A 19,996-nucleotide genomic window follows, 5' to 3' on the forward strand; every position below is an offset into this window, starting at 1 on the left:
AAAGCCCTACTATAAATACTAGGACTCTCTGTGTACCCTTGAGGTGCACGAGTAAATGTAAACGAGCGTCCCCCTAAGGTGAACGCGAACAAATATCTATTATCCTTGTGTATAGGAATACTAAAGAACGCATTCTTTAAGTCCACAACATTAAAGTAAGTAGCTGTAGCTGGAATCATGGTTAGGATTGTCGTCACATCAGGCCCAATTGGAAATTGCGGTGCCACAACTTTATTAATGGCACGTAAATCAATTATAAAACGGAATGGGATTACATTATCGCCTTTCTTGTACACGGGTAAAATTGGACTATTACACAAACTTCCTGAAATTTCTTCAATCACACCTCGATGCACAAAATCGGAAACAATACATTTCAAAGCTTGCTCGCCCTCAACCGAAATATTATACTGGGGAATGCGTGGCAGCTCAATTCCATGTTTCAAAACTATCTTAACAGGCTCAATCTGTAAAACACCGACATCATTGTCGTTGATGGGCCACAAGCTCTCTGGTACATCAATGGATTCTGGAGGCAAAGGTCTAGTCAAAAATTGCGAGGCAAAAGATTGCTGTGGTGAAATCGTCAAGCGCACTCCATCAGAAGAACAATAAATCACTGCATTTAATTCTATTAACAAATTCAACCCCAGCAAGGTTCTCCCCGCAATCCGAAGTCAACAGAAAAGGACACTGGTCCGTAAAGGGACTCAAAGAAATAGGTACCGGCATAGAGACCGGAGAAACAACTGGTGTACCGGAAAACTCTACAGAAACATTGGTTTGCCCTGAGAGTGGAATGTTTGGAACCCGTGAATGATCAATGGAACACTTCTGTGCTCCAGTGTCTATCAAAAACTGATGTTTCCTATTTCCCACCATCATTTCAACGTAGGGACCTTTCTGATTGACAGGAATAGGTGTAGGTTCCAAACCCTGCTTCGGGCAATCCTAACGAAACAGAATATTATCAAAAGGAAGCTTTTCAGATAAATATGCAGCGTAAGGATGATCAAATATATTCCTAGTGTCCGCACTCGGAGTCTGATTGTCCTGCGAAAAAGGTTATTGAGGGTCCTGTGTAAACTGACCTCTACCAGGGCCCTCTACGCCCGGGCGACCTCTGGATCGTACTACCAAATGTATTATTCAACCTCTGTTGAAGGACGGGGCATTGTGCTCGCCAATGACCCTCTCATACTGACCTCTAACCTGAGAGTTACCCACTATGGGGCCCCTAACAATTTGCTGCAATAGCACCTTAGTTTTTAAATCGCCTTTCCGTTTTTCAATCCTATCTTTTTCATTATTGACATGGTTCTCATAGTACTGAGCCATGTGCAGTACTTCCGATTGTGATTTTGCCTGCCAAGCGCTCTCAGAAGACATAATCTGTGACTGGATGTCAGGCAGTAATACACGTACAAATTTGTCCACAAATTATCTTTTCCCAGACTCTGTGCCTAAGTCTTGTCCACTGAAATCTGAGAATACCTATTCAAACTGATTAAAGAACTCGGTAGCACCTTCAGACTTTCCTTTGACACAGGCCGTAAGCTTCTCCCAAATAATTATTTTTTTGGGAATTATGGTTTTTAATTTAGCAATGATTCTATCAGGCATATCACCTGTTGTGGTCTTTCGCCAGCTGGCCTTTCCCCATTGAGTCTAGTTATATTCTCCCATGTATCTCCCAACCCGGATACATCGTCAATAGTTCTAACTTGTTTCCATAAATCTACGGGCAGGAGTACAGGAAACAACAAATCAATGTCCCCTAAGGTGAACACTGAGGATTGCAAAACAGATTCCATCTCTTTAGAGAACCCTGTCGGATTTTTCCTAATATCAGGAATAGACTGTCTAATGGTGTTCACTTCCTGTCGTGAAAACGGGACGTGAAAAAACTGTGATACATAATGTGCGGGAATGTTCACAGCGACTATACCCTGTGCAGCATCGGCCGCAACCTCAACCTTCGGGACAAATGTCGGAGGAACCTCTCTCATAGGCAACTGAGATGTAGGCAACTCCGAACGCTTACTAAGCAACAGAGCCAAGTCGAGCGCTGAAGCAGTTGAAGAAGTGTCAAGTGAAAAAGCTCTCTTATAAATGTTCAATAACTCTGTGGGACAAATAATCTTCCTTTTTACACATTCATCCTGCAGGTACTCTACCATTACCTGTATAACTTTCCTCTGCATTTCCAACGTATATTGACTATATGTGTCATATACCTCAACTGGAGTTATTGATACGTCTGAAATCCATCTAATCGCATATTTCTTACAAATTTGCATTTCCTCCGATATCGGTTTACGACAAGGAAGAAACCGTTTCTGTACATACATATTTCCCTCTTCATCATCTTCATTCTGTATCCTTTATAACTCCTTTCTATACCCAAATAACCTCTCGAAATGCTCATTTACCTTCTCCACAGTGTCTCTGGAAAGTGCTAAAGTATTTAGATCCCTTAACCCTTGCGGAACATCCGCATTATTTAATCTTCCCCACATTATACATAACTGAATCCCTAAACCTTCAATAAAAAAATTTTTCTCAGGAAAATTATTCGTATTAAAAAGTGTGGAAAAAACGCTGGCTTGATCATCCTTCTCCATACATTGCTTAGCCCATGCAATTAACTCACGGTTCTTCTCCGGTGGTACAGTACTGCGAGTGACAACCTTTGACCCTGCACCATAATCGATTACAAGCGGCTCAGGACCACTTGGAAGAGAGGGAGCAGGCAAATTCGATGGAGGTACTATAACTGGTGCGATAAAAAGAGGCAGAGGAGCAGGTGGAGGGACGAAAACCGGAGGAGTAGGAATAACAGGTTGAGAAGGAGGAGCAGGAATAACAGCAGGAACAGGTACAGCAGCGGGAAGAGGAACTTACGGAGGTGGCGCAGAGGCACCAGGCCTTCGTTCATTTAACATTTTATCAATAAACTCATCAGAAACATGAAGATCTTTGGAAGGATAGATTTTCTGAATACCAAGTGAGAAAGCCCTTTCCATATTTTTAGCTGACTCAGACTGTTTATCCTGGTCATATAAGAATGCTTTTTCAGCATTTGTTTTATGACGGCGCACATGTTTCTCTCTACTCTTAAGCTGTTGTAACGCTTCTTTTTTCCAATTCTGCAAAACATCAAATGCTGCAGGTCTAGCTTTTTTCTTTAACAAGACTGACTCCAAATATTCAATGCGAGGGATCTCAAAGCTACCATTGATTGGCCACTGAAGTTTGGAGGCATGTCTGGTTTGTCTGTGCCAAATATCATGAAATACTATACTTCCAATGCCATACTTACAGTACATAGTACATGCCGGCGACCCCTCCTGTGGTGCCGGACGGCTAAATTCCAATGATTGTCTATCACTGCGGAATAATGCCCTAAAGCAGGTAGACAATTTCCCAGGCATATCTCAAATCCTTGGTGTTACCTGGTCAATAATTGTGTCTGCAGATACAATGCGCCAAAATTCAAATTGTCAGGGTTGAATTAAGAATCAGGTCACGACTCACCTGACCAAACCTAAGGAGGACCGATCGGTACTTCTAAGAATCTTACCTAACTAATCTTACCTCATGTATGGTGATTTCAGCAAATCTGCCCGCCTCCATAAGTGGACCCTCGTCAAGATGGCGTCTAAGACCACAGGCTAATCGTCCAGGGATCGGGTCGTGCAGCACTGCTAAGGTGTCGCGTCTAATCCAGAGGCCCCTTTCTTTTTGTCACACCGTCCGATCCCGGTCCGATAGCGTGTGTCAACCTTCAACAATTCGGCATCAATCTTGAGGGTCCCTATTCGGGCGCCAACTGAGAAAACAGAAATAAAATATCGAGGCTGAGTACCCCAAAAGGAAATACACTGAACACGGGTTAAAAAGGAACATACAAAGTACTTTATTCTCTACTGAATTCAATTACAAAAACAGTGCAAAGTCAGATAGCTATCGGCCCTCAGTACAACACAACGAACTCCAGCGTGGTTCAGTGTGTTCAGTGAGAGACGCTGTGCATTAGAATGCATTCGCTTTTTATACATTTTGTGGGCACTATGTCCAGCCCCACTTCGGGTTAATATTCTACTTTATACATCACCAATTCTAGGGTTCGTGCCGAGTCTCAAATAACTGCATATAACTGGTTTGTCTTTAATGCATGAAACAACAAGCATATGCATTAACTTTGTATTCTAAAGTTTCGCATGCAGACCTTCTTAAACATAAATACAATGTAGTAAGACAGATGTTCTTCGTTCAGTATGTAAACACATTATCTCAATATATGCTCGTGGATTAGTTTCATCGCACGAGTGATCCCTTTACACATAGGTCAACGAAGGACTAGGTCTCAGTTCATGACCTCAACAAGTGGCCTGCAGGCGGATTACACATTAGCTATGTACAGAGGTCAAGACGGCCATGTTGTATTTTGCAATGACATCGTCCACCATTTTAGCTCACAGGGTGACTTTTCCACAACAAATCCTAAAATGGCGGTTTGACCTGAAATGGCGGCCTACATAGATTAAAGGTCAGGACCTTGCAACACAGATTTCTCTCGCAAGCGACCTTCGAGCAGCTTGGCGTAGGCCAATATTAAATATATAATTTTTTACAATAGGAGGCACGATATACTTCCTATTCCGACAAGGTTACCAAACCTTCCAGCGGGTCACCAGCGGTTCCTTGACTCAGCTTCTTAGTTTCAGGATGCTTGGATCCCATCATAGGTTCAGTGAGAACTCAAGAGATCAAGCTGGTATGGGTGTTTGTAGCCTTCTCTTATCCAGAATCTCCTTTGCACCAAAATGAAGAGGCGCCAATGGGAGATCTGCTCACATACAGGCACTCCAGACGTGGACCAAATATGGACCACGGTGGTCCCCGGCATTCACAGCACACCAGATTCTCTGGCACACAAGATGTGGATTGCAACTAGACAGTCCAGTCCACATCCTGGGGGCTCACACACAAGGCAGGCAGAAGCCCGCGAAAGCTTGGCGCCTTGCGGGAAAATGCATGCCCAAATAAGGACTGCCCCGGGTCGGCTCGACCTGGGGAAGACAAAGGGGCAAGATGGCCAAAGGACATGACAAAGAACCTCGTGGCATGGCCATTTTGGAGCCAGGCTACCCTTCTGTGCCAACTGCGGTAAACGCAGTTTGCATGGCATTAAAGGGTTAAAAATACATGAATAGATAAGCTGACACCATCCCTGTCCAAGGCACATCCGCACTTCTCCATAAAAATTCTTTGAGGGTGTCTAGGGCCTTTGGAAATGACAGGAAGAACCAAACACACTGTACTATAAGGTACATTGTGCACTGGTAGCATGTTGCAGAAAATTTGAAACATTGGAAAGGACTAAGGGAAACAAAGTCTCCCAGTACTGACTGCCTTTAAGGGTATGTCAGTTTCCCCATAACAAAGTGAGGGAAAGCCCAGTGGAGTGCGGCAGAAGGCTGTGCTTCACTGGCAAAGTCAGACTAAGGTGTTTATACAGTAGCAAAAAGTTGGATGGGTACACAACTGGCGGGAAAAATGTCACATGATTGAAAATCATTCCTAACGCTCACACCTTCCTGTTTCCTTGGCTCCCTTTTATCCTACCCCTTCAGATTCTATTGGTCGCCTCCTCCAGCTGGTTCACCTGGACATCCCCTGGCTGTTCTTTCACCCAGGGAGTTGTTACAATAAGCAAAACATTCAAAAGGGGTCTTAAACCCTGCCCCTTTTCCATAAGGTGGGCCACTGATTTCTGGCAATGGCAAGACCACACAAGTCAATGTTCCAGTTCGAGTGAGGGTTCCCCAGCTGCAAAATGCTTGTCCAGTGTGAATGTCATTCTATGGTCCCCACAAAGGTAAGTGAAATGTTCCTGAGCTGCAAACTTCACTGGACGCTCCAAGCCCTGCCTCACACCGGCATGGTGCTGGCGCAACTTACACTTCTGGAGCAGGTAGATTTCAGCTGAATGCCTCTGTGCTGATGTTCAAGGAGGGTTGAGATGCATAGAGGCTTGCTACTTTCGGGTTAGGTTTTTTGGCCCTTGTTTGTTTAGTGTTCTTTCTCCCTGACTGTCTGGTGGATGTCCCGTTGTTAAGGCTGTGGACCTTGTCGATCCTAGGGGACACAGAGAAAGATACTGGCCAGAGCTGTGCAGGCATGGGAGTGATAGAGAATGATACTGTTGTCTTGCAACCAGTCATAGGGGAAAGGTGTAGAGGTCGGGTCCTCCCAACTCCCACACCCTGCTCTGGGATTGAAAGACTGGATCCGGCGTAATCTGTTTTGGGCCTCCCACTCCAGGCTGAGAGTGGTCCGTACCCACACCTGTCAGGGACGGGCCTCCCACGTGTCAGGGACCGACCTCGGGCCCTGTCACATGTAAAATAGCCATATTCCTATTTCCCCTTGGCATGTTTGTGTGCAGCAGACATGATATCACTCAAAAACAGGACAGACAGATGAAGATGGTACATGTATAACTCACGGAGTTCCAGCCACTAATCTTTTTTTGTGACTCTTAACAATTCTAAATAGTGTTCGTCTCGTCAAAAATCTTTACATTCGTGTCCGTCCTTCACAGTGTTGTAGCCACTGACTGAAACAATGTGTAGACTTTCATTACAATTAGTAGATTGTCTCATCCTCTGAATGTCATCTCCTCTCTCATTGACAAGAAATGTTATGTGTGTGTAGGTCATGCAAGGTGGTGCTGGGATTGTCTTCTCTCCCAGCTAGTAGTAACAAAAGTATGGCCTATTATATCTTTCCCTGTAATATTTATATTTTCTATTTCTACTTCAAATAGATTTTACTTCAATTCTCCCTCTGCCTCAACTAATAGGAATAACCCTATTATATTCGACCTCTGTCTCTCAACTGCATCCACTTTTATTTTTCTATCTGCTCCTCAACTGTAGCCTATTTTTATTTTCAACCTCTTCCTCCGCTGCACTAGTAATGTCCGGTCTCTGCCTCTGTGTACAAGGCTGGCCACAGATTCGAACTGCCCGTGCCCTATTAATTCCATTTGGGCTCAATCCTGCTGAATCCTGCTGTGGAACCCGAGTGAAGTGCAGGCCATTATTTCAGTGATTCTAAATTTACCTGAATAGGTTCACCCGGGCTAAGACTGAACCCCTTAGGGGTTTTAATTTGTGTCCTGTGAAGGGCATACGTTTTTAAACGTTTTTTTCCCACCTCTTGAAAGGGATATAACGGTTCACCAACTGACATGAACAAGCCCATGTATGTTTATATTGCTTTTGAACAAAAAAATATTTCTTTTGCTTTACGTCATCTTTTCACTTTACCGAACCATTCATAATTCAACAAGCTCATTACCACAGATAAATGTGTGTATTCCAGCTGCAGGGATAGTTTCAAGAGAAATCACTTGGGTTGGTACCAAGATTAGGTTTGTTGTCTATGATAGATATTATCCCGGCTGCATATGAATAAGAGAATCGACGGCTGTTACAGGCTTCACACATCCGAGGAGATATCCTTGGCGTCTTGTCTGCTCCCTTCCTCGACGGTGGTAGCTGTGGCCACACTTCAATCCAAGCCGGCCGCTGCAACCTCTACGGCTGCGGCGCAGATTCTCTCCAAGGAAGACAAGATTCTGGACTCCTTGGGCAAGAAAGTCTTTGCCAAATAGGCACTGCAACTTCGCCAAGAAAATACCGAGCTGATCCTGGCGGCAGCTAATCTGAAGCTGTGGAAGGAGTTGGCTGATTTCCAGGAGTGCATTCCTGCCGATAGGCTAGACGACTTAAAGGCCGGTTTGTCGGACGTCTGCAAAATGATATTTCTTGTCAGTCGCACGAGACTCCGGTTTGAGGACGAATCTCGCCTCATCTGGAGGCATGGCAGACCATCACCGAAGATCGGTGGGTTTTGTCCATCGCTCGAGCGGGCTTTCACTTGCCCCTTCCCCCTACCGCACCCTTCAATCCTCCCTTCAAACAGATCGGGACACCCTCCCTCAGAGCTGAGTTTCAGAAGCTTCTAGACCTCATGGCGGTGGAACCTGTTCCCCTCTGGGAGCAAGGCAAGGTGTTCTACTCTCGACTGTTCACAGTGCCCAAATCCAAACAAGCTGGCCTGCGCACCATCCTCGACCTTTCCCAGTTCAAACTTTCTCTTCCCCAAGAGAAATTCAAGATGATCACACCCTGCCAAATAAAGTCCTCTCTTCAGAATTGAGACTGGCTCAGTGTAGTCGACCTTCAGGACACGTATATGCACATCCTGATATGGAGGCTGCATCGAAAATATCTGTGGTTCTCCCCAGGAGGGGAGCACTTCCAGTTCCATGTGCTCCCGCTTGATCTCAGCTCAGCGCCACGCATTTTTAGGAAGATGATGTCGGTCATTGCAGCTTTCCTTCGGCTACAGGGTGTGCATGTATATCTGTACTTGGACGATTGGCTCCAATGCAGCATGTGTCCTCTGAAGGCTTTGAGCAATCTCCAGTCTCTCCTCCAGCTCCTGTTCCATCTTGGGCTGTCAGTGAATTAGCGGAAATCTTCAATGACGGTCTCCCAAGACCTGATCTTCCTGGGTTTCTGTTGGAACACAATCGACTGCAGAACCTATTTTTATTTTCAACCTCTTCCTCCACTGCACTAGTAATGTCCGGTCTCTGCCGCTGTCTAAAAGACTGGCCACAGATTCGAACTGTGCGTGCCCTATTAATTCCATTTGGGCTAAATCCTGCTGACATCTGCCCTGTGGAACCCGAGTGAAGTGCAGGCCATTATTTCAGTGATTCTAAATTTACCTGAATAGGTTCACCCGGGCTTAGCCTGAACCCCTTAGGGGTTTTAATGTGTGGCCTGTGAAGGGCACATGTTTTTAAACAGTTTTTTTCCCACCTCTTGAAAAGGATATAACGGTTCACCAACTGACATGAACGAGCTCATGTATGTTTATATTGCTTTTGAACAAAAAAGATTTCTTTTGCTTTACGTCATCTTTTCACTTTACTGAACCTTTCATAATTCAACAAGCTCATTACCACAGATAAATGTGTGTATTCCAGCTGCGGTGATAGTTTCAAGAGAAATCACTTGGGTTGGCACCAAGATTAGGTTTGTTGTCTATGATAGATATTATCCGGGCTGCATATGAATAATAGAATCGACAGCTGTTACAGGCTTCACACCTCCGAGGAGATAGCCTTGGCGTCTTGTCCGCTCCCTTCCTCGACGGTGGTAGCTGTGGCCACACTTCAATCCAAGCTGGCCACTGCGACCTCTACGGCTGCGGCGCAGATTCTCTCAAAGGAAGACAATATTCTGGACTCCTTGGGCAAGAAAGTCTTTGCCAACTCAGCACTGCAACTTCGCCAAGCAAATACCGAGCTGATCCTGGCGGCAGCTAATATGAAGCTGTGGAAGGAGTTGGCTGATTTCCAGGAGTGCATTCCTGCCGATAGGCTAGACGACTTCAAGGCCGGTTTGTCGGAGGTCTGCGAAATCATGTTTTTTGTCAGTCGCACGAAACTCAGGTTTGAGGACGAATCCAGACCATCACCGAAGATCGGTGGGTTTTGTCCATCGCTCGAGTGGGATTTTGCTCGCCCCTCCCCCCTACCGCACCCTTCAATCCTCCCTTCAAACAGATCGGGACACCCTCCCTCAGAGCTGAGTTTCAGAAGATTCTAGACCTCAGGGCGGTGGAACCTGTTCCTCTCTGGGAGCAAGGGGAAGGCTTCTACTCTCGACTGTTCACGGTGCCCAAATCCAACCAAGATGGCCTGCGCACCATCCTCGACCTTTCCCAGTTCAACCTTTCTCTTCCCCAAGAGAAATTCAAGATGATCACACCCTGTCAAATAAAGTCCTCTCTTCGGAAGGGCGACTGGCTCAGTGTAGTGGACCTTCAGGACACATATATGCACATCCTGATATGGAGGCTGCATCAAAAATATCTGCGGTTTTACCCGGGAGGGGAGCACTTCCACTTCGCAGCACGTGTCCTCTGAAGGCTTTGAGCAATCTCCAGTGTCTCCTCCAGCTCCTGTTCCATCTTGAGCTGTCAGTGAATTAGCAGAAATCTTCTATGACTGTCTCCCTAGACCTAATCTTCCTGGGTTTCCATTGGAACAGAATCAACTGCAGAGTGTATTTGACGGCGGACAGGATTGCGGATCTATTCGCCATGTTTCAACTCTTCATCCAGTCAGAGCACATGATGGCTTGGTGGTTCCAGAGACTTCTGGGCCTCATGGCCTCATGGCCTCGTGCGTGCTTGCTCTTTCTCTTGCGCGTCTCAAAATGAAGCGTACACAGCTAGCTCTTTCGGAGCTCTTGGTGTAGGGCTTCGGACTCGGATTCCAAGATGATCCCAGTTCCATCCTGCGTGATGGCGGACCATCTATGGTGGTCCTCGACCAACAATCTTACCAACAATCTTACATTGGGGGCTTCCTTTCAGGAGCCCTGCCCACAAGAGATGATTACCATGGATCTCCAGGTTTTCGATCTATGGACTCCGCAGGACAGGCAGTTTCATATAAATTATTTGGAACTCCTGCTGTTTTTCTGGCACTGAAAGCTTTTCAACCATCCATCACGAACCGGGTGATCTGCAGCCACACAGACAACTCAGCGTCAATGTTTTATATCAACAAACAGGGTGTTACCAACGACCACCTCTTGTGGACCTTGCCATTCAGGTTTGCGTATGGGCCATCCAACATGGCATTTGGCTACTGGCGGTACACATTCCAGGGCAGTTCAATGTGACTGCAGACTCACTCAACCGACAGACAGCGGCCAGTTACGAGTGGGAACTGAACATGGAGGTCCTCTCCAACATCTTTCGCCAGTGTGGCACTCCAGAAGTGGACCTTTTTGCGACTGCCACAAACAGGAAACTTCCTCTTTATGCATCCAGGAACGGTCTCGGGGCCCCCTCTCTAGAGGATGCTCTCGAGATTCTGTGGCACAACATGAGGGCATATGCCTTCCCGCCTCTTCCTCCAATTCATCGGTCACTCTGCAAGCTCAGGAATACTTCGAAATGCACTCTCCTGTTCATAGCTCCTTGGTGGCCATCCAGATTCAGGTTTTTGGAACTTCAGCATCTGTCGATTTGTCCTCAGATCAGACTGCCATTGATTCCCAACCTACTTCATCAGTGCGATCAGCAGATGTGGCACCCCTCCCCACAATCATTCAGCTTGGCGGACTGGTGCCTGAATTCAAGTCCCTAGCGCAGTTAACCTGCCCGAGGACAATATGCGCATTATCCAAGCTGCCAGGAAGCCTTCTACAAGGTCTCAGTATAGGAGCAAGAGGCTCCGGTTTCATCACTGGTGTTTAGCTAAACAACTAGACCCCAGACATGCTACTATTGACACTGTCCTTTCGTTCATTTCTCATCTGGCTGCTTCGGGCATTCATGTCTTGTCTTGTAGGACCTACTTGTCAGCTATTGCCGCCTACCTGTTCACTGACACCTGTTCCTTTTCTTTGAGGAACTCAGTCATTAAAAGGCATTTTGCAGGTGTATTACATCTTTTCCACCTGTACGGAATCCTTATCCAAAGTGGGATTTAAAAGTGGTCCTCAACGCCTTATGCCATAAACCATTTGAACCCATGGCTACGACGGATCTAAAGTAGCTTTCCTGGAAGGTTGCCTTTTTGATTGCGGTGACTTCGGCAAGGTGTGTAAGCGAGCTTCAAGCTCTGTCCGTGGAACATCCGTACCTTACCTTCCATAAGGATAGGGTTGTGCTCCGCACTCATCCTTCTTTCCTTCCTAAAGTAGTGAATGATTTTCATTTGAATCAATCTATCTCATTACATGTCTTTTTTCCGAACCCGGCCTCAGTTGCCGAGAGAGTATTACACAATTTAGATGTCAGACGAGCTCTGAAGTTCTATCTGGACAGAACAACTGAACTCAGGGGTTCCTCTCAACTCTTTGTTACGTTCGGAGACCCGAAAGGGAAATCAACTCTTTGTTGCGTTCGGAGACCCGGAAGGGAAATCTGCTTCAAAGGCTACTATCTCCCGATGGATTGCCTCCTGTATTTCAGAAGCGTATACCATTCAGGGCATTCAACCTCCGAAGGGCATTCATGCCCATCTTGTACGTGGCAAAGCAGCTGCTGTTGCCTTCCAAAAATATGTTCCCTGGGAAACCATTGCCAAGGCAGCTACGTGGGCTTCCCCATCAGCTTTTTGTAAGCATTACTGCTTGGACCGGAGCTCCAGGGCTGATGCTCAATTCCGACAGGCTGTTTGTAAAAACCTTTTTCAGTAGGGCAATTCCATCCACCCGTATTACCTGGGAGGCGTGCTATGGAATCTCCCACTAGTATGGAGGAAAGGGGACGGGACGTAGTGACTACCTTACTCCTAGTCCATAGTCCCCTTTCACCATATGCCCACCCACCCTCCCCTCTAATAAGTATCCTCAATTATTGCTTAAATGGTTGCAGACCTGGCGATAGAAAAGGACTGAAGGGCGATGCGTGGGGCAGAGCTCAGGAGGGCGGGGTTACAGCCGTGTGAAGTACCCCACGTAAAAAGAGAAGGACAAAAAATGACAATTTTGATGCTTTTTAATCAAAGTGCTCCGGTCCCATTCCAAAGCAGGGAGTGTCCCACAAGTATGGAGCAAAGGGGACTATGAACTAGGAGTAAGGTAGTCACTATGGTGAGTAACTTTGTTAGTATTCAAAGGGTGTAGATCTCTACAGGCAAGACAATGCACACATGTCAAAGGTTGTAATGGATATGTATATGCATAAGATGATTGACTTGGAGAATTACTATGGGGGTGCCAGAAAAAGTATTGAAAGTTTTAAGATTTTGAAGATACATTTTTAAAAAAGTAGATATGTAAGGAAAGAGATCGCTTTGGGAAAGAACGTCAAGGTGACAAAGAGTACTGGTAGGTCTGGAAGAGTCAAAGTTGACGCTCTTTGGTATAAGGGATACCTTACTCACCGTAATCGTATTTCTGATGCTTGTATCTGCTTAGATTCACATGCTATGCATAGGCCGACATCTAGTGGTAGCACCGTAGTATTATATTTTTTGTTTTCGAAACTCGAAAAGGGATACAAAATCTCAATACACAGTACAATGGCTAGTAGACCAGAATAGTCAGAGTCAGAAACAGAGAAGTGCATGGGATCAGTAGGCAGGGTTATAGATGATTAGGATCAGAGCTGATTTCAGGGGCCCATGAGGTCTGTAACAGGGATTAACAAAGCATTGAGTGCTGAAATTTCATTTAGAAGTTCAATATTGCGTTACACCATAATATGCCATACCAGACAAGTGGAAATACATCTGGTAACATCACAGAGCACACCGAAACCATAACCAAAACCGTATAGATGAAAATTAGTTTGTCTTTCCAGGTTTGTAGTGCCATTCAGTGGTGGCTGATTCATAATGGGCATTGGAGCACAGTCACAGCTATTGTGCAAGCAGTATTCATTCTGTCATGCACAGGACTGCATTTCAGGAGGAAATCTAGGTGGAAAATGTTCTACATTTCTAATGATAACTCAGGTTATGGATTTGTGTGTCTTTCAGACCAGCAGTCCCCATTTGTTCTAAACCTTTCATGCCTGACTATTCCACTTCCTGGGTCTAGCTGTATGTTCCTCTATCCCGCCTACTCTTCTTCCTCCTACTCCACCCACTACCGCTTCTCTCTCCAACGTATACTTCCTCTTCTGTCCCTCCCGCCTACCTCCACCCTCTGATCTTACTTCCTCTTAGTTTCTCTCTCTCTCCCCTCTCCCCACCACCACTACTCTACCTTCTCCACTTCAGAACTACCCCCCCCCTCTCTACACTATGCCAGTACCACTCTCTACCACTAACCAATACTTCACCTTCCCTACTCCTTCAACAATACTCCACACTCCGCTGCTGCATCCTGCCTCCACCTGGTCTCTTAGGTCTTCCTGTTCTTGCTTTGACCTCACATGAATACCTCACTGTTAAGATGGATTTCTGAACTCTGACCTGGTGGGCAGAGGTTCAGAAGGCCAGCCTAGTTTCTTGGAACAGGGTAACCTTCTCGACAAGACAGGCCAATCAAGGCAGCACTGGCAGCGGTCAAGACTAAATCTCAGGTGGGGTGAGGGCGACTGAAAGACCTCAATGAGCACACAGAGTAAAGGCCACTTACAAATTTCTCCCAGTCAGGGGTATATATATTAAAAATACAAATACATTTATTCAAGGCATTTGAGTTTCAACACACAGTAATTATCAACAGTAATACGTTTAAACCAATACAATCCTACTCAAATACATATATACAATTCCAAGGGAACTAAAGGGTTACAAGCACAGAATGAATCTACAACCTGGAAGGAAAGGAGCAGGCAGTGCAACTTATTCTTTAGGCAACTCTGGAAAGTTCAATACCTAAATGAAAGGCAGTCCAGTTCCTACCATGAGAGGAGGCTTGTGCTCAAATGTACTTTCAGGTGCTGGTGCACGCGATAGTGCAGAAGGGCGAAAACAGGGTCTCTTGTAGGATCTGTAGCAGCTCAGGAAGGTGGGTGAGGTGATCGAAAAAAGTTCCCACTATTCGTGGAGGGTCTCGCCAAGAGGGCAGAGCAGGTTCCAGGAGTTGGGAATGGTTTGATATCTCAGGCTATCTGTGGAAATGAAAGTGGCCCTCAGGGGACACTCTTGCGAACAAAATGGGTGGATACGGTAGGGGCCACCGGTAAGAGTTGCAAGTGCTCACTGACCCCTGGCACACTCCAGACCAAACCAAATTGTGCGGCTCTGCAGCTTTCAGCTGCGAAGTTACAGCATTGATTCCCCAACTGGACAGTGGTGATTTCTCCATTCCTGGTGGATGGATCAGGCCAGTTTCACTGTAGCAGGCTTCAGGGCAAAGAGGGGCACAGCTGCAAGGCACCTGCAAAGTTCGTCACCACGTCTGGGAGACACGGTAACCGTGTGTACTCCGGTTCAGACGCTCTCTCTTTACTCCAGACTTGGGAATGCCAAGTTTATGAAATTTGGTGTGAGAGTGCCGTGAACACAGAGCTTGTGATGTGCCAAGTTTCAAGGGTCTCCTGGTGGCGGTGTCAGAGCAAAGGTCGTGTGCAGGCTGGTCAGCCCACTGGTTGGCCCAGGGACACTTCCGAGAAGGCTTACTTGCAGGGTTTGATGAAGGTGCTGAGAGTAGTTGGTCCCACTATTCTAATGAGTTGAAGTGTCTTTGCAGACCTTATAGTTCGCTAAAATGCAGAGAGCTCCGGCGGGACAACAGCAGGCTCAGGGTACCAAACCTTCCAGCGGGTCACCAGCGGTTCCTCGACTCAGCTTCTTAGTTTCAGGTTGCTTGGATCCTATCCTAGGTTCAGTGAGAACTCAAGAGATCGACCTGGTATGGGTGTTTGGAGCCTTCTCTTATCCAGAATTTCCTTTGTGCCAAAACGAAGAGGAGCCAATGGGAGACCTGCTCACATACAGGCACTCCAGACGTGGACCAATTACGGACCACGGTGGTCCCCAGCATTCACAGCACACCAGACTCTCTGGCACACAAGATATGGATTGCAACTAGACAGTCCAGTCCACATCCTGGGGGCTCACACACAAGGCAGGCAGAAGCCCGCGAAAGCTTGGCACCTTTCGGGAAAATGCATGCCCAAATAAGGACTGCCCTGTGTCGGCTCGACCTGGGGAAGGCAAACGGACAAGATGGCCAAAGGACATGACAAAGTACCTCGTGGCATGGCCATTTTGGAGCCAGGCCACCTTTCTGTGCCAACTGCGGGGGTCCGCAGTTTGCATGGCATTAAAGGGTTAAAAATACATGAAGAGATAAGCTGCCACCATCCCTGTCCAAGCCACATTGGCACTTCTCCATAAAAATCCTTTGAGGGAGTCTAGGACCTTTGGAAATGACAGGAAGACCCAAGTGCACTGTACTGTAAGGTATATTGTGCACTGGTAGCATGTTTCAGAAAAGTTGCAACATTGGAACGGACTTAGGGAAACAAAGTCTCCCAGTACTGACTGGTTTAAGGGCATGTCAGTTTCCCCACAACAAAGTGAGCGAAAGCCCAGTGGAGTGCAGCTGAAGGCTGTGCTTCACTGGCAAATTCAGATTAAGGTGTTTAAACAGCAGCAAAATGTTGGGGGGACGGGGGGTACATAACTGGAGGGAAAACTTCAGATGATTGGAAATCTTTCCTAACGCTCACACCTTCCGGTTTCCTGTGCTCCCTTTTATCCTACCCCTTCAGATTCTATTGGTCGCCTCCTCCAGCTGGTTCACCTGGACATCCCCTGGCTGTTCTTTTACCCAGGGAGTTGTTACAATAAGCACAACATTCAAAAGGGGTCTTAAGCCCTGCCCCTTTTCCATACAGTGGGCCACTGGTTTCTGGCAATGGCAAGACCCCACAAGTCAATGTTCCAGTTCGAGTGAGGGTTCCCCAGCTGCAAAATGCTGGTCCAGTGTGAATGTCATTCTACGGTCCCCACAAAGGTAAGTGAAATGTTCCTGAGCTGCAAACTTCACTGGACGCTCCAAGCCCTGTCTCACACCGCCATGGTGCTGGCGCAACTTACACTTTTGGAGCAGGTGCATTTCAGCTGAATGCCTCTGTGCTGAAGTTCAAGGAGGGTTGAGATGCATAGAGGCTTGCTCTTTTCAGGTTAGTTTTTTTTTTGTTGTTGGCTCTTGTTTGTTTAGTGTTCTTTCTCCCTGGCTGTCCGGTGGATGTGCCGTAGTTAAGGCCGTGGACCTTGTAGATCCTAAGGGACACAGAGAAAGATACTGGCCAGAGCTGTGCAGGTGTGGGGGTGATAGAGTGATACTGTTTTCTTGCAACCAGTCGTAGGGGAAAGGTGTAGAGGTCAGGTCCTCCCAACTCTCACACCCTGCTCTGGGATTGAAAGACTGGATCCAACGTAATCTGTGGGGGGTCTCCCGCTCCAGGCTGAGAGTGGTCCGTATGTTTCGAAGGGGGGGGGCACTCGGGGGTGGCAGTGGTCTGCCCTCGGGGTAGCGTACCAGTGAAGGGCTAGTAAGACTTATATATACAACAAAAGGGGTACTGGTAACGCAGGGGACGGCCCCTAAAACCTCATAGGGAGTTAAGTCCTGTATGGGTCCTATTCCCGAAATAAACTCATTGGTTATGTAGAACACTACACCCATTTGTATATTTCAAAGTCATAACCTCACATAACAATTGAGTTTTGTGTAAGATAAAAAACATATTTAATACAGATATTTATACATACAATTAAGTCAAACATGTAATACACATACATAACAATAAGTGAAATCATTGAAATCATATATTAACTGGTTGAAGCCATATACTACACATGTATATAACAATAGGTGAAATCATTGAAGCCCTGTATTAACTGTCAAATCAACACTTTTAACCAAACAAGGCCAAAGGGCAAAATACAGGAGAAAAAAGAAAAAAGAAAAGGGAAGATGCCGGACCGAAGCCGGACATAAGTAGGAGTTCTTAAATTGTTTTCAAGCTTACACTATTACTTAACAACAATAAGAGTTCCTAGAATACATATTCCTTTGAAAATGAAATCCCAGGTTGAAAATATTAGGAAGCTGGGATTGGGTCTGCCAATGCACCAGAGGGGAGTTTTCAGAACCCAAAGTAATAAATGCCACTGCTGTGTGTCCTAAGCAGATAAAGCACGAGGGGGAGGGTTCGAGACCCAAAATGGGTGAGGCGTGTTAGTTAAGAGCCTCCAATGTCCTCTGATCAAGAAAGTGCGTTTCGGCGGTGGTAACAGTGCAGAGAAAGTGGAATCTTCACAGTTGAGAGACTGTTCCGCCTTCGTCAGGGCAATAAGTAGCAAGACCCTGTTATAGTGAGATGAAGGAAAAAAATAGAAAACAAGTGCATAAGGGTATAGAAGAAAAAAGAAAACGAATTGCTGTCAATAGAAATACAATGTAAAGAGGTTATGGGACAAACATATACAAACTTGAGTTTCAAGTGTAGGGAAAATACACAAATGTATGTGTGCAAGTATAAGACCATGGTCCTGTATGCACTGAACTATTAAGGGCCATGTAAGGTTGAGCCTCTAATCCAGGGAGTACTCTGACAAATTGCAGATGAATCCCTGTCTGGTAAAGTATGAATAATGGCCCTTGGTCCCTCCCAGGGGATCCTAAACCACCCAGGGCCCCGGCCCACCACATGTATCCCCGGGCAGTCCCCATGGTCTGAGGGCACGGAGGGAGGTGGGAGAGGGGGAATATCCAATCATGCGGGATTCAAAAAAAAAAAATTATAAAAAATAAAAGGGGGGTGTAGATTACCTAGAGTGGTACCAGGAGAACTCGCTGTAGATAAATCGGTTCTCATGTGCTCAAACGAGAAGATGGGATGTGAGTCGAAACCAGCTGATGAGCTAAAGATAGCCGTTTGGGAAGAGCGCAAATCCTAATTGTGGGAAAACAGGAGAAGCTGGACCTAAAGGAACCGACAACAAATGTTTGTTATTTTATCATGAATGGTAAGCATTCCTGTGCCAGAGGGGCAGGAAATACATAAGAGGTACTCCGATGCGCTGAAAGTGGAGGTTACCTTGAAATGGATCCTCTGCAGAAAGTGTTAGTGCGGGAGCTTGCTCCGCGCAAAGGGAGCGTCCGTGTCTTTCATAACATGGAGGCTGCGTCTTAAATCATGTAAGAGCACGTTCAGATGTGCTGGCTCTGAAGTGTGGAGGAAGAAAAAGAGAGAGTCTATGAGGCAGTGAAAAGAACCGCATCTGCTGTAAGATAAGTGCATCGCCGTCAGGGCCCGTAGAGGACCTGCAGTGTGTGTGAGAGAGGGTGAAATACTTGGGAGCGGGTTAGGAAGTAGCTCCGAGTCGTCTCGAGGGAACTGGAGCGGCTGTGAATGCCGTTGTGTCACGTGCGCTGCGTTCGTGGAAATGCAGCTACAGACTGCACTGAAAAAATGCGAGCTGACGGCGTCCGTTGCTATGGCAACGACGTCACGTTCAGGAGGGCTCGCAAGACAGGGCCCGTATTGGTTGGTTGGAAAGGTATCCAATCCAAGGGCCCTATGGGGTTGCCAGGTCCGGGGGTGTGTTGTGGATAGCCAATCAAAGTGCGGCACGTCCACATGTCGGAAGTAAGGCTTCAGAGGTGCCCTAAAGAAGAGGAACACGGGGAGACATGAAGCCGGGATGAACCAGAAAACAAACGGCTTGGTTCTTCGTGAGTACCACATCGCAAAATCTAGAGGGGAAGTGTGTATATTTATGAGCACTAAACTATATAGACATAAAAGTGCCTGTAGGAAATACCATCGCCCTCTGCATCAGACGGTGTTCCTATATTCGTACGTCTGGGGCGCGTTCCGCACATGATGACAGTGTTGGAACGGGTACCCCTAATTGGATGTAAAAAATGACTGACATCGCGGGAGGGGGAGTGTGGACCGCGTGTGTGAAAGGCGGACGTTGCCCCCATCCACTATCGAAGTAGAGAAACCCCCGGGGGTGTCTCAAACGAAAAAATGGAGGGAAGGAGCCGAGACCACTAGTGTGTAGTTACGGATAAGTCAAAAGGCCCACAATCTCTGGTTAAAATGGAGATTGCTCGTTGAGACCATTATCCAACGAATCCAATCTGTAGATCCATCGCTTTTCTAGTTCCAAAAGTCTGTTGTGAATATTGGGACCTGTTTGTATCCTGTCCAGAACCCACCAAAGGATGTCATCAGGGGAATGTTGATGGGAAAGATAGTGTGTGACCAGGGGGGAAGTGGTGTTCTTGCATCGGATTCTAGAACCATGTTCTGATATGCGGGTGCCAACATTCCGCATGGTTTGGCCGACATAGCGCAGACCACATGGGCATTCAATGCAATATACCGCTTGGCTGCTTTTGCAGGGTCGGGAGACACGGATATGGCCGAGAATGCAACCTTAAGCTACTCAGAAGAGGAAACC

General features: G+C 46.5%; 1 protein-coding gene across 1 annotated transcript in view; it reads right to left on the minus strand.

The window, feature by feature from the left end:
• LOC138548034 (cytochrome P450 4B1-like) overlaps positions 1–19,996 on the minus strand; it is a 567,791-nt gene that overhangs the window by 475,387 nt on the left and 72,408 nt on the right. The window lies entirely within an intron of this gene.

The sequence above is a fragment of the Ambystoma mexicanum genome, chromosome 1q, assembly GCF_040938575.1.
Source record: "Ambystoma mexicanum isolate Mex_15411 chromosome 1q, UKY_AmexF1_1, whole genome shotgun sequence".
In the NCBI taxonomy this organism is placed as follows: domain Eukaryota; kingdom Metazoa; phylum Chordata; class Amphibia; order Caudata; family Ambystomatidae; genus Ambystoma; species Ambystoma mexicanum.